Source organism: Fukomys damarensis, unplaced genomic scaffold, assembly GCF_012274545.1.
Source record: "Fukomys damarensis isolate Sample0158 unplaced genomic scaffold, DMR_v1.0_HiC HiC_scaffold_32, whole genome shotgun sequence".
Lineage (NCBI taxonomy): Eukaryota > Metazoa > Chordata > Mammalia > Rodentia > Bathyergidae > Fukomys > Fukomys damarensis.
In genome coordinates this window covers 16,497,469-16,514,042 of record NW_022900944.1, presented here as the reverse complement: position 1 = coordinate 16,514,042, position 16,574 = coordinate 16,497,469, and positions in this window count along the sequence as shown.

Here is a 16,574-nt window from a genome sequence, read left to right as displayed (position 1 = left end):
CACAATCTCAGTCCTGAGTTCGATCTCCAGTACAAAAAAAAAAAGTGAAATGACAACAAACAGAATGGGGGAAAATATTTTCAAAGGATATATCTGATCATTAATATCAAAAACATAAGAAACTGAACTCAAAAACAAGAAAACAAATATCCTGATTTTTAAAATGGGCAAAGCACCTGAATAGACACTTCTCAGAACATATGCAAATGTTCAATAGGTACATGAAAAAATGTTCAGCGTCATGAATCATTGGAGAAATGCAAATAAGAACCACAATGAGATAACACCTGACACCTGTTAGGATTGCCATTATATAAACAATGAAAGATAACAGGTGTTGGAGAGGATGCAGAGAAAAGGCAACTCATACATTATTGGTGAGCATGTGAATTAGTACTGAAATTGTGGAATGCAGTATGGAGGTTCTTCAAAACACTAAATCTAGAAATGGCACATGACCCAGTAGTTACATATCTGGGTTCATATCCAAAGAGCCTGAAATCCACAAAATTCATATTTCAAAGATATATCAATTCTGCATCCATGGAACTATCTTCCACAGTAGCCTAGATATGGAAAAACTCAAAGTCCCCATTGAGGCACACTAATCTACACAAATAGATCTAAAATATGGTATTTATACACAACAGAATTTTACTCAGCCTTTGAAAAGGAAGTAATCTTGTCATTTGTGACAACACATGTGTACTTGGAGAATGCCATGCTAAGAGAAATAAGCCAAGAACAAAAAGACAAATACTGCATGATCTCATGTGGAATCCAAAAATACTGAACTCAGAGCCGAGCTAGAGTGGTTGTTGCCAGGGGCTGCTCTGTAGGTGAAATGGGGATAAAGGGTACAAAGTCTCAGGTAAGAAGGATGAATAAATTTTGGAAATTTAATGTACAGCCAGGTGACTATAGATGATACTGTTTCGTATATTTGAAATTTGCCAAAGAGTAGATTTAAGGGTCTTAACACACAAAAAAAACCATACACACATAAACACACAAACATATACACACAGAGTAATTATGTGAACTGATAGATGTGTTAATTAGCTTGATTGTGTTAATTATTGTACAATGTACATGCATATAAGAACATCGCATTACACCTTGAGCAAATGTAGTTTTTTATTTGTCAATTACACCTCAAACAGTTAGGGAAAATAAATATTTTAAAAAATAAATGAGTTGGAAAGAAAACTGTGATAGCTATATTAATTTTGGACAATGCATGCTTCAGAGCAAGGATGATTATCAAGATGAGTTATGTAAACATGTATTAATAAAAATATAAAAACTGAAAAAAAGAGGATTTAGCTCAGTGGTTCCACCACCTGCCTTGCAAGTACAAGGTCCCAAGTTCAATCCCCAGTACAAAAAAAGCCTGAATAAAAGATAAGTTGTGGAGTTAATGTAGTAGCAAAGAGGTCAATTCCTCCCAAAAGATACAATAATCTTTAACATGTAACAACAGAGGATCCAGTTACATGAGGTAAAAACCAACAGACTTTCAGCGAGATTATAGATACAATCTAATCTCATGGCTAGAAACTTGAATATTACTCTTTAGGTAATTGATAGATCAAGTAAGTAAGGATACAGTCCACCTGAACAACAGTATAATCAAACTAGCATTTCTGGAATACTCCATCTAACACCAGGAGAATACGCATTCTTTTCACACTCACATAGAATACTCTATAAGCTAGAACATATTTTGAGCCATAAGTAAAACAAATTTTTAAAAATAGAAATAAAACAAACTATGTTCTAAAACCACAGTGAAATTAAGCTAGAAGTCAATAATGAAAAAGAGCTGCAAAGTCTCAAATATTTCAAGATTAGGTAATGCACTTTTAAATAACCAATAAGAACTTGCAAGATAAATTTTTCAAAGTTAACTAAATGAAAAATTTAAATAGACATATTCCTCATTTAACGACCTACTCATTTAACAACTGTTCAAACTTACCACTGAGGTATACTTTTGGACTTACAACCCACCTTTTTTTTTTTTACAGTTCTATACATCTTATTTTTGGAGCTTCAATGTCTTTTATTAATACAGTAGACTTTAATATATTATTGTTATTTTTGCTGATTATACTGTATAATACAGTACTGTAGTTTTATTTTCTGTTGTACATTTCAGTACTGCATGAAGTCACACAAATAAAAGTGAAGTTCTTAAGTTGGAATTTTTGACCATTTCTTTGTTCTGAATATTGTAATGTACATATGATATACAATTCCTCATTTAGCAACCAATTCATTTAACAGCCTAGTCCCAGGAATGGAACTCAATTGTTAAATAAGGAATATCTGCATAATTTAACAAAGTGTGTGGCATACAACAAAAGCAATAGTTATAGGAAAATTTATACTGTTAAATACATAATATTAGAAAAGAAGAAAGATCTAAAATCAATAATCAAAGCTTCTACTCTAGGGAGGTAAAGATAAGAAATTTAAGCCTAGAAATACCAGAAGAAAACTGATAAAAGTTAAAGTAGAAATAAATGAACTTGAAGATAGTAAAATGATAGACAAAATCAACAGAACCAAAGCTGGTACTTCAAAAAGATATAGTCTTGATAAACATCTAGTCAGGCTAACCAAGGAAAAAAGGGAAAAAAGACAAATGGTGAGTATCAGAATAAAAAAGAGTAGGCCATTACTCCTGACTCTATGGATATTAAAGGTATCATAAAGAGGTATAGAATAGCCACAATTTGATAGCCTAAAAGGAATGGACTAATTTCTTGAAATAGATATGAATGGATCAATATGCACTAAAGAAACAAAATCAATAATCAGTAATCTTCCAAAAGTAAAGAGCCAGATCCAAAGGATTTTTACAGGTGAATTCTATAAAACTAGCTCCCTATGATCTCTTTCAGGGTACAGAAGCAGAAGGATCATGTTGCAGCTCATTCAATAAGATAAGTATCAGTCTAACACCAAAACCAGACAAGACATTATAAGAAAGAAAGACTATAGACTAATGCCTCTCTTGAGCATAGATCCTCAGCAAATTAAATACAACATACCCCCCAAAATTATACACTACAACCAAGTGGGATTCATTCCAGGTATGCAAGCTAGTTCCACATTGAAAATCAATGAATACAATAACAATACCACCAGATTAGAATAAATGAGAGAAAAAAATATATGATCAAACCAATTGATGGAGAAAAGGCATTGAACAAAATCCAGCACCCATTCACAGTAAAATCTCTTCATAAACAAAAGATGAAGGGGTATTTTTCAGCTTAAAAAACATTTACAGAAATTATACAGCTAACATCATATGTAGGGGTGAGAAACTGAGCATTTTTCCCCCAATATTGGAAATAAGGCAAGGATGACTTCTTTGATCACTTTTATGCATCACTGTACTGGGAGTCCTACCTTGTACAGTAGGATAAAAATAGAAAGTGCTGTACAAAGTATACAGATTAAAAGGAAAGAAAGGTATAAAAATATCTTGTTTTTTGGCAGTTGACATGATTTTCCATGTAGAAAATCCCAAACAATCAATGTAAAAATTCCTGAAACATATATAAGCAGTTATAGCAAGGTTGTGAGCTATAAGGTTAAAATTTATGTTAGCCTTTCCTTTATACCAGCAATAAGCAATTGGAATTTGAGAATTAAAACATGCCATTCATAATAACAGTAAAATATCAGATATTTAGATATAAATCTAATGAAAATGAGCATTATCTATATGTAGAAAACTACAAAAAAAAAAAACAAAAAACAAAGAGAACACCCAGATGCAAAAAGGAAATTACAGTCACAGAATTTGCACCTTTTTCAGAAATTAGCTCAAACAGGTCATAGGCCTAACTATAAAGTGTAAAATGATGAAATTTCTAAAAGAAAACTGGAGACAATCTATATGACAATGGATTTGGTAATGAGTTGTAGACACAACACTCAAACCATAGCCACAAGAGAAAGAGAAAAAAAAATTGACAATTTGGATTTCATTAAAATTTAAAACTTCTGCTGTGCAAAAAGAAGGAATGTGCTAACAGAATGAAAAAACAAATAGTAGAGTGGGAGAAAATATATTCAGAACACGTATCTGATTAGGCACTTGTATCCCAAATATCAGAGTACTAAAACTTAATAATAAGGTACAAACCAATTTTAAAGTGGTCAAGCAATCTGAACAGACACCTCACTAAATTAAATATGCAAATGGAAAATAAACATCATTTTTCGTTATTCAATTAAAATTAAAACAAAAGTCAGAATGGCTAAAATCCAAAAAACTAAAAACATTGAATGCTGGGAAAGATACAGAGCAACATAATCATTCATTCATTGGTGAGAATACAACAATGGTAAATCTACAGCCCCAAAATGGTAAGGCAGCTTGGCAGTTTCTTCCAAAGGAAAACATAACTCACCATGCGATCCACCAATATACACCTACATATTTACCCTACAAATCTGAGAATTTATGTCCTCACAAAAACCTGCAACAAATGTGTATGGCATCTTAATTTATATTTGCCAAAGACTAAGGCAACTAGAGTAAACTTTAGTAGCTGAATGGATAAATTAAAAAATGAATAAGCAATGAGTAAGCATGAAACAAAGAGAAAGTTTAAGTTCATATTGCTAAGTAAAAGAAACTCATCTGAGAAGGCTATATACTATATGATTCCAACTAGATGTCATTCTAGAAAAGATAAAAATAGACAGTAGCTGCCAGGGACAGTAGCAAAAAAGAAGTGAATACATAAAGCATAGGGAATCTTTAGAATGATTAACCTAGTCATTGTGATATTGTAATTCAGCATGTATGATAGTATCCATTTCTGAAAACCCATAGAGGTTTTCAGTAAAAAGATTAAACTCTAATATATACAATTGTTTTATATTTCAAGATGTATCAGTTAGTGCTTACTAGAGAGAAAGCTCTAATGCAAGACATAAAAATGTATAAGAATTTACAAGATTGGCTTACAGTGGCAGCCCAAAAACTCAGGTGTGGAGGAGTGCAAAAGGTCTGTCTGTGCACTGGGTATCACAGGATCCAGTTTAAGACCTGGAGCTCACCGTGCAAGTTCCTATCAAGAAGTCAAAAGGTCTGAAATGGAAGGCTTAAGAGTCTGCACTGGAAGCCAGGAGAGGACATCCAAGCTGAGGGCAGACTGCAACTCCACCGAAGAAACAGAAGCAAGCCTTCCTACTTCGTTTTCCTTTTATACCATTCAGACAACAAGCCTACCCAGGGTGGGACTTCTGTCTTCAGTAAATCCTCTCAGCCATACCCAGAACGATGTTGATCCAGTGTAGTTGGGCATTTCTTACTCAACTTGACACAATCAGTTAACTATCAGGGCAGGTTTGGGGATCTCAGGAAAGAATGCAAACTACAATGACTGAATCTTGTACGTTACAAATGTCTGGATCAACTTCAGTGAAGGGTTTGGGAAGAAAAGATGCTGACCTAAGTAGCTTCAGAAATGAGTAGTTTCTAAGACTGAAGGATAAAGGAACTTCACATAAGCACTATATTCTGGTACATAGAACTATTCCCTAATGGGTACAGGTTAACCATTCTAAAGTCACTATATATGTATACTGGAATTGAAAAATTAAATAAGTGGATGGTAGATGATAACAGCCTTTTCTCTCATTGTTAAAGTGGAAATTTACCAATAAGCAAGAAGTGGGGGCTAGAATGATCTACACGGTAAATAGAAACAGAGTTGGAGACATCCATATGAACTCATTTTTATCTATACATGGCTATATATAGATATAGCTATTGATATATTCATACACACATATATTTTCTTCTTCTACCAGTTAAGAAGTCCTATAAGCAATGACACCTCATGGCAATGAACTTATACAACACCCAAGTCTTGATTTCTGTATTAGTAAGCATTGCAGTCCCATAACCAAATATCTAAGACAAGCTGCTTCATAAAGAGAAGAAGACCAGGAGACCTGTGACGTGGCTGAATAGAGGAGGAGTCATGTCTGAGAGAATCACAGAAGATCAACTAAAAACAGCTAATTGGAAAAAGGACAGAAAAAAACCCTGAGGCAAAAAAATCAATTTGAAAAAAGAGATAAAGCATACACATAGGAATTTAAAAGAGGGGAAACAATCTGGCAGGACTGGCCTACAGAGACTCTGCCCTCACTTCACAGGAGCAGTCATTTTGAGAAGTCCTCAAATAGCTGGAGGGTCTCTACCTGGATAGACTTAGGACATACAGGCCCTTTGTCTAATCATTCCCTCTCCAAACACAGAGGAGGCCGTAGTCTGGTAACATGTTTGCTGGTACACAACAGAGGCAAATGACCGTGGATAGGAGCAGCTCTCTCCCTATCTACCCATTCTCAGACTATGAGAGAATAAATAAATAATTGCTGCCTATGTCAGAAGTCTTTAGTATTAGACCCCGGGCACACCTGAGTCACCATTATGAGCCTGTAATTTACTCCATCAGTCATCTAGCACACAGAGCTAAGCATACTCCGTGGTACCCTGGGCTCACTCGAGCCTACACTCAACTCTCACAGCCCTGTTCCAATTCTAGGTCTGCTAGAGACTCTGTCTAACATGAAGAGAAAATGTTTATTGAGTTCATAGGTTTGCAGGTTCAGGGGCATGGTGTCTTCAATGGCTCAGTTTTGGTAAAGGTCCTATCACAGATGACGGTTGGTAGAAAGAAATGGTAGGTGTTACGGTTTAAATATGAAGTGTCCTCCAAGACTCTTGTTGAGGGCTTGGTCCCCCGTAAAACAGTATTCAGAAGTTGGACTTAGAGGGGTGATTGGATTATGAAGGAGCTAATTTATTAATCTGTTGGTGAGATCAGAGCTGATCTAAGAAGGTGGGGCTCAGTTGGAGGAAGTAGGTCACTGAGGACATGCCTTTAAAGTATATATATATATATCTTGCCTTTTTCACTCTCTTTGATTCTTTTCATCTCTTTCAGCTGCCATGTGGTGAACAGCTTTGCATAGGTGTTCTCTTTGGCCAAGACGTTCTGCCTCATCTCAGGCCCACAGCAATGGAGTCAGCTGACCATAGACTGAAACCTCTGAAACCATGAGCCAAAATAAATTTTTTCTCCTTTAAGTAGTTGTTCTCAGGTACATTGTAACAGTTATGGACTGCTAACACAGAAAACTGGTACCGAGTAACAGGGGAGGGTAATTGGTGTGACCATACAAAATGATTAGGCTTAAAACCCTTTGGAGTGTTTGAAAGGAGTTTGGAAAGATTGGAGATGCAGGCTGAAGATACCCTAGAGTGTTATAAGCAGAGTTCAATGGGTGATTCTGGTATGAGCTCAGAAGACCAGAACATTGATAGGAATGTGGACGGTAAATATCCTGCTCATGCTGTTTCAAATGGGAATGAAGACTCTATTGCAAATTTGATAGGAGCCATTCATGTTATATACTAGTAAGAACTTGTCTACACTTTGCCTATGTCCTGAAATTTTGTAAGAGGCTGAATTTAAAGGTGATAGACTAATCTGGCAGAGGAAATTTCAAGGTAGCAAAGAATGGAGGCTGTGGCATGAATATTGTTAACTGCTTTTAGCCAGAATCTCTCCTTTTACACTAAAAACTGGTAGCAAAAAGCATAGAAGAAAGACTTGAAAAACTTGCATTGTGGCCCTAAAAGGAGCAGCTTGAAAGAGGACAGAGAGGATGGGATTGCTGAAGAAATTAGTGCTATTAAAAAGAAGTCAAGTGCTTTGCACCAGAACAATAGTAAAGATGTCTTGAAGGTCACGCAGGAATTGGCCAGACCCCACCCCTCACAAGCTGAAGTGTGTAAAATTATAAAGTCATTAGAAAGGCTTTGCTTTGAAAATAGGGTAACTTACACCGGGTCACATAGGAAGTTGCCTCCCAGGATTTATTTTATCATTTTTAGTCACCCAGGCACTCAAAGGCTACTGCAGCTATTGTCCAAGGATCCTCATCACTGCTCTAGCTGGCCACAAATCTTTCTTGGTATTGTCCCCATGGTGCCAGTTTTGTGGGCATGCAGAACACAAGAGTTCTGGGGTCTTGAAGTTTCCACCAAGATTTCAAAGGAAGAATTTAGAGGTCAGGAAATGTGTAATAGGGGTAGAGTCTTTGTAGGCAGCCCCTGAAAATATGATGATGAAGCTGTGTGAATGAATCTCAAAGCTACAATGGAGACCTCAGGAAGTTAGAGATCCAAGGAACATGGAATATCTGATAAGGAAAACCACAAACACTAATCAACACCATCCAAAAGAAAGACCATGTAAACTGCAAGCAGCAGGGCCACAGATATAGGACTACCCACTTTCTTTGGAACTCATTTTGCCACCATGTGCTCTGATGCTGGACATGGAATTACAGGGCTTAATGTTTTCCCCAGTGGGCTTAAGTATTGCTTTGGTTCAACTCCTTCCTATGCCTTCACTCCTCCCTTTTGGAATGGGAATGCTTACTCTGTGCTAATGTATCTTAGGAGTATCATTAGCTTTGTGAATTTTTTAGGGATTCACAGCTAAGAGTTGCTTTGAGTCTCAGAGAAGATTTTGGACTTGAACATTTGAGCAAATGCTAGAACTGTTAAGACTTTAGCAACTCTTAGAGATGGACTAAATGCATCTTTTTCCTAATAAAGTGGACATCAGCCCTTGGGGGCCTCAGAAGTGGAAGGGTAGTATGGATCTAAAATGTTCCCCAAAGGCCAGCTGATGAGCTTGTGAAAAGTAATCAGATCAAGAGAGCTCTGAATTCATAACTGAATGGGCTGGTAGGAGCTGGGATCTACTCGAAGGAAGTGAGCCATGGGGGTATTACCTTGGGGGTGGTACCTTGCCCCAGGCCTTCCCATTGCTCTCTGCCTCCTGTCTACCATGAGGCAAGCTGATGTGTTCTACCACATGCTCCCCACCATGATGCTGTGCCTCACCACAGGCCCAAAAGCAATGAAGACAAATGATCATGGACTACCCCATGAAATCATGAGCCAAAATACATTTTTCCTCCTTAAAGTTGATTTATATCAGGTATTTTGTCATTGTGTTGGAAAGCCAACTAATAAATCAGAAGTACATGTTGAGTTAAGTGGGCACATCTCAAACTAGGTAGCAGAGAGAGGGGGCGGGAATTGGAGGTCATACAATTCCTTTCAAGGACATGCTCCTACTGACATAAACACTTTTTAACATAATTACTCAATACAAAGAAATGGCTGATTTTAGGACTGGAGCAAGAAATGTTCAAGATGAACTTGTACCATCTTTATGTTCCCCAAAGTGAGAAAATTCCAAAAGAATATATACATTGAGGGCAAGATGTCAAGGAGACACAGCTGCCAAGTCAAAGAGCTCCTGATGTGCAAAGACAGAACAGAGTGAGCAGCAAAATTATAATCCAATGTATAAAATAAATAGCCAGAGTCCATAATGACATAAAAAAATAATTGAATAAATAAATAGAGAGGAGATAAATCCCCCTTGTAAAAGAGTTTTAAATAATTTATGAACTTGGCAAGTAAGAAGGGGAAAATAGCCCTTCACTTTTTAAATGTAGGCTACACATGGTAACTTCCTGACAAAGAACACACTATGGAAAGTACTGGAGATTAACTTTATCACAGAGGAAGAACCAGGCAAACACTACCTCATCCAAGTAGCAAAGGTCAGGATAAACAATGACAGATATGTTGATGCATACACGTTTGATATAATGCGATGAAAGACATCTTTTACTTCTAGTCTCCCTCCCGCAAATTCACAGCTCCAGTCAAATGATGAGAAAAGTATTAGACAAATTCCCACAGAGGGGCATCCTACAAAATCCTTGATAGCGCTCAAAACCACGAAGGTCATCAAAAACAAAGAAAACTCTGAGGACTTCGCAATAGAGAGGAGCCTAATGAAACATAGTAGCTAAACATGATGTGACATTCGCGATAGTATCCTAGACGAGAAAAAGATGTTGAACAAAACTCAAAAAGTCTGTTTGAAAGAAGCATGGATGTTAATTGGTCACAGTGCATTACCAAGAACTCGTGCATTGTGACAAAGGCACCATACTAATGTAAGAGGTTAATAATAGGAAAAATGGGGCAAGGACGGTGTGTGGGAGGCCTGTGCCATCTTCCTCATTTCTCTGTAAGCCTGAAACTGTTCTGAAAAATAAAGACTACTGAGAACAGAGTCACCTCCTCCCTGAAGCCCTCTGCTTCCGCCAAGACATCATGGGGCTTCGGGCACCTTTTTCTACCATGACACTGAGTGCCTGTGTTCGCGTCTATTCCCACCTGTCCCTGAGCCTCCCCAGTTCACCAACACTGTCATCATTTGAAAAAGAGGGAGAACGACATCTTCTGAGAATTGTTTTGAAGGCAATAGTCTGTGCCTGTATACGGATGCTCTTGTCTCTTCCTGAAACAGCCTCGTTCTCCTGCTTGTATAACTCTAGGCAAACTACTGTCTTCATTTAGGTACCCGCTTATCCCATCTTTGTGAGTCACATTCCAAGTCAAAGTGCCAGAAGCAGAGTCCAACTCAGCCTCTTCTCCTCTTGCCCAGATGCCCCCCATCTACAGTATGAGACACAGGGTCTCTCTTTCCTCACTGGGGATCAGTCGCTTAAAATCAGGAGCATACATAGGCTTTAATCTGGATTGTTTTCCCCACCTGAAGCAGTTAAGTGGTTCTATTTTTAAAGCCCTTGGTTTCCCTCTGTCTCACTCAGAAGGTGGCTGATGCTCCAGGACTCTGCTCAGGATAAATGCTCCATCTTTTGCTCTTCCTTCGCTCCTCAGCTTTTATGCCATCGCCAATACTGTCCTCCCCCTGGTGCTGTCAGGGGAAACTGAGCTTGTAATTCTTCCAGGGAAGGCATTAGAAAGAAAGAAATTAAGTTCAATCAAAGTGTCAGGCTTGAATTGTTTGTGTGCTTGGGTGTAGGTGAGAGGAGCTTAATAAGACCCTCTTCAGGGCCTGTGTCGCCCTCCCTCAGCCACCATAATGTAGCCCCTTCTGTATCCTTAACCTTTATTAGGTGACAAGAGGAGCTAATCAAATAAACAAGTCCCAGTAGGAGGTGAATCCCACTCTATAAGAAGCCAATCACAGAAGCAGCCTCAAGAGGACAAATTTGGCTATGAGAATGAACACACACACACACACACACACACACACACACACACACACACACACAAAGAGAGGGGCAATAATTTAAGTCTCTGCAGCAACATAAGAGCTTTTGCTCAGAGCTTTCCCTGACTCTCCCTGTACCTTCCCTCAGGGCTTCTTGACTTACCTGAACAATATCAAGGCCTATGTTTATTCCTCTAGTTCAGACCCATCCTCTGATCTCCAGACCCTGATATCTAGCTAATGCTATTCCCATGGGATCTCCAAGGACCTCATATCCAACATGTTCCCCATTGATCTCACAACCCCTCCTCCCCCCAGGTTCAGTTCTTAGGTAGTGGCAAGCCTGTCCTAGAGCATGACCAGAATTCTCAGAGAAATCAGAGACCGCCACCCATTGAAAAATCTCTCTTCACCATCATATCATCATCCATCACTAAATACTAAGGTCTTGGTTGCCAAATTTCTCTCAGGTCAATCTTTCTGTCCCTGGCCGAGTCCAGCTTTCTTTATCTCTAAGCCCAGTGATTGCCACAGCTGGTCCCCATGTACAAGCTTCCACTCCTTTCCTCTCCAGGCCTTTCTCTTCCAAGCAGCCAGGCAGTGTCCTGCAGATGTAAAGACAATCATGGCTCCTCTGCTTTGTATCTGTCAGCAGGGGCCCAGTGCTTTCAGGATGAAGACCTAAATTCTCACCCTGACCTCCCAGGTTTGCACAATCTGGACCTGCGATTCTCCAACTTCATTTGACCTCTTTTCCTATCCTATTTTGGGGCAACACTGTCCTCCTCCGACCTTCCAGAGCTTCCACAGATAAGATTTTCCACAGTATGGAGTTTTGCACACATGGTTCCCTGTGCCTGGAATGCTCTACCCACTCCTGCTTCGGCCTAACTAATTCCAACCTTCACATCTCAGCTCAGAATCAGACTCCCTTATGGCTCATGGTTTCCTAAGTAGGCATCTCCTCCATAGCATTTGTAGCTCTTGGTATTTATGCAACTCTGTGGGATGATTAGACTGAGGTTTGCCTATGAGCCTGAGGGCAGGGTCTCCTGTGCATGGCTCAAAGTAGCAACTTAATCATTGGGTTTTACAAGAATGAAAAATGGGTATTTATTATTCTGCTTCCTATACAACTCAGAGATACTCCAATACTTACCTGAGTCACATAAACTGCAGCGGGGTCAATTCTTGAACAAAGTCTAGTTTCCTCTGAAGTCCATACTCTCAATCAGTCCTTTGTACTGCCTTGTTCCTCTGTTCATGGGCACTAGGGGCTGCAAAAGTCTTGAGGCTTTCTCCCTTCCAATCAGACTTTAATCACATGGGGAGAAGTTAAGAAAATATGGAGAAACCTGATCCAGGGGTTGGAGGGATATACAAAAATCCTTGGAAAGAGTACTTGCATTGCTGGCCACCCAATGCCAACACATACACACAGACACACACACACACACACAAACTCCTTACTAGTAATAACTAACATTCACTGAATGCCTACTATATCATTTTAAAAGGTTCATCACAATCCTAAAAAATAGGCATTATTATTGTCCTCATTTCTTCAAATGAGAAAACTGAAGCCCAGATATAATAAATAACTTGTTGAAAACTACACAGCTGATCAGAGCAGAGACAGGATACAAACCTAGACAGCTTGACCCAAGAGTCCCTATTTCCAGCCGTCACTTTAACCTGAAGAACAGCACTGGCTATTCTGTCTACAGAAGTGTGGCAAAATACCAAAATTCCCAGTTTTCCTCTAGATGAAGGGCAAGCTCGTGATGCGCTCCTCTATTGGGAACACAAAACGTTGATCCTAGTGACATAAGAATGACAGTGACTATCTTTGCTGCATCCCAACGGTGGGCTCCCAAAGGGACTGCCATCAACTCTTATCTTCTTGTTTCTCCACACACAGTTGTCCTGCTCCCTGCTTTTTCCAAAGCTTTCCTCTTTGTGCTTCACTTGGCTTCTGTAAGCTGCCCAAGGGCATGTGAAGAAATTCATTTTCCACTTAAAATAGACAATTTCTGTTCCTTGCAACCAAAGACTCCCAATAGCACCCCAAGATGAGGCTCAAATCAGAAGACCATGATCTTTGATGTTGGTCCAATGGCCTTCGGTGTCTGGTGGCAGGTTTTCTTTAACTTAGAAATTAAGCTGACATCTTAACGAAAACAGGGCAGCAGCTCCTGTCACAGCAATAACTCAAGGAGGTAGTGGAGGGTGGGCAAAGTCTTCGAAGACCATGCCAAAGGGTCAGGACTACATGGCCTAGGGAGGAAGGGTGAGGGAGGAAAAGTACTGGTGCTCACATTTAGGGGGACAAGAGTGTCCAGGAATGGCAAAGGGCAGGAAGGGACATAAGACTTTGGCAGTGTGTGTGGACAAATTAAAATGACAAGAGTCAGGTTGGGCAGGCTGTCCAGCAGGTACAGTTGGTACAAGGGCTCTTGTGAAGCTGCCTTCATTATCCTTGTGGAAGCCAGACAGAAACACAGTGTGCTGCAGTGGGCTGTCACCATTAAGGTAGAAAGTGAAGGATGCAGTCACCAAACAGCCACCTAGGCATCCTATTGAGAGGCGGATACTTTAGCCAACATGGGCAGGTTTCCCCCTTCTCCTGCAAAGAGAGCTGATGCTAATTACACTTCTCAGATTGTCTCTTCAGAACTGCACAGTCACATCCTTTATATAATCAAATTTCATTATGGGAGGTAATAAGTAACCCTTTTCCCCTCCCATCTACTTCACCCCAACACCACATACAGATGCTGACTCCACTTGGCAGGTGTTGAATCGAGACCTTCTGGCCAGAACCCAGGCCAGGTATCAGGAGCAATTGTTTGCAAAACTGGGATAGATAGCAAAATCACAGGAAAGGCTTGTGATGATGCAGAAGTTCCAGGTCCAGTTCAGAGCTTTGGGATCAGAACCTTCATGGGCAGAAACAGGCAGGTGCGATGCACAGAAGCCTCCAGGTAAATGGCAGATGAAGTCAGGGAAGCAGTGAGGTAGAGTAAGGAGCAGGAAGGTCACCAGGGGCCACGGTAAATAGTTTATATCACATTCCAAATGAGTGGAGAAGCCATCGGACCAGTCAGCAGTGGAGGACCATGATCTGACTCGCACTTTAGCAGGATTATGCTAAAGTGACTACAGGAGGAAGGATAGATGCAGGGCAAGTCAGGACATGGTAGGTGTCTGCCCATCGAAGAGAGAGACAATAGTGCCTTGGATCCATTTACTATGGGTTGACTTTGAAGGTAGAGCTCATAAGACGTTTCTGAGGGACTGAATATGTTCTTTGGCAGTCAGGGTTGGCTAAAACAGGATAGCAGAGGGGCATGGTAGAAGAAAAGGTGCTCAACCCACGGCAGCAGAGGAAGAAGCGAGGAGCTGGGGATAGCAGTTTACCCTTCGAGGGCACACCCCAGTTGCCACCTCTAACCTGGCTCCACTTTCTAACAGCAAGTCAGCTCTGTACTTGTCAGTGGACTAACTGCTTGGTGAGTATAGCACCCCTCGTGATCTAATCGCCTTCCAAACACATGAGACTCAGGGAACATCTTTGCTCTAAACTATAATACAGGGAGAAGGTTAATGCTAGTAAAAGAGATATATGCGCCCAACCTTAATTTCTTATCCTTCTCTCTGCTATACGTTTTTCAGCTAAAGTGTAGGTAGGTAGGCTCCAGGCCTGAGTTCTTTTCTAGGACCCATGGGACAAAGCTGCTGCTGAGTATTCACACAGTGGTTGTGAGGCAAGAGTTGTCAAATGAACATTTGATTGAAAACACCTGGCTAAGCAACTATTCCTTCGAGCAGGCAGGGTGGTTGGCAGCCAGAGGACCTATCTTTCCAACAACTTTAGTCTACCTTGCTGCTATTTTGGCCCCCGCTGCTGCCTTCTCCTCTCTAGGGGACAGTTAAGAAGCTGCTTCTGATTCTTCAGCCCTCACTCTCTTCCTTCAGTCCTCACCTCGCCACTCACCTCTGCTCCAAGCTCAGTTATGTTTCTGGTACTGACATCCTGGCTGTTGGCACCTCTGCCCCTGACCAAGCACCCTTTGCTCCTTATTCTTGTGCCTATGTGTTGCAGGATAACATCAGTAGGAAAAATTCATCATTCACAGCTAACTTCAGTTTTCCCTAGCCCAATCTTATGATTCAGCTGAATTTATCCATTTTAAAGCAGACAATAGCAAGCAAGAAGCCCAGTCCTTTGGCATGTGTCTGAAAGACAAGTTTTCTAGCCCCCTTTCTTGACCTCATGGTTGCCAGACTATTTCATCTCAGTATGACTATGGCTTCTGATGGGTGACATTTATTTAAAGGCTCCCTTGAAAGTCTCCTGAGCTCCTGAATGGAGGGACCAATGAGGAGATGGCTCTGCTCTGATGGAGGAAAAGATTGGATGGATGATTTGCCATTCAATCATTCATATATCAATGGAATCAAGCCTCCACCCACCCAGGCTCTCCTTCAAACTCTGGCAAGAAAGTGAGACACGCTGCAGATCAACTCCCTGTTCCTAGGAAGGGAGAGAGACAGTGAACGCATAACGAAACATCTCTTAGGGTTATGACTTCTACATGAAAAGTAACCAGGGCACTGTGGTAGAGCTCAGCTGGTGGTAAAGGAAGAAACTTGAATTAGAGTCATCAGAAAATGATTTAGAGTCATCTTAGGTCAGACTTAAAAGAAGAGAAGGAAAAACTCACCCAAGTGGAAGGTGGATGAACATTCTTTGCTCACAAAGGATCAGCACATGCAAAGTTCTGGCACAGAAGAGGGCTTGGCATTTTCTAGAAATGAAGAGAAAGTCAGATTTTGCAGTAGGGAAAACAGTAGAAGATGAGATCACAGAGGTCAGCAGGTTCCAGTCACCTAGTCCTTGTGGTCATTATAAAGAGATTTGTTTCACAACAACAGGATTCATCTAGGTTTTGAGAAGCACATTTTCACCCATTTGGACTCAGAGGGGCCAAGAGAATCATGTTACAGCTCCAAGAGCTGGTCATTAAATGGCTTATTCGGTGGACTTGGGTTATAAAGCAGGATTCTGGTGACATCTTCAAGCTAGACGTGAAGACCTAACTGCCATTTAGGAAGTGTTGCATTTCATAGACCCCTAGTTGTCATGGGACCCTACAGGTTGACAGTATCACTCCTTGGAGGATAAGCTTACTTCTGCACTCATCCTGGACCCCAACTTCTTATGACAGAGACAGGGACACATTTTGGCAATCAAGGAAAATAGCTGAAAACTCCAGAGCCTCAAAGAGTACCATCAGTCACACTGATGTGGGAGATGATTTAGTCCCACACCCTGGCGAACCTGCCAAGCATGCTCCCACTTCCCAAAGCATCAACAGCCCAGAGGAGGAGGAAGGAAAAGCATCAGAC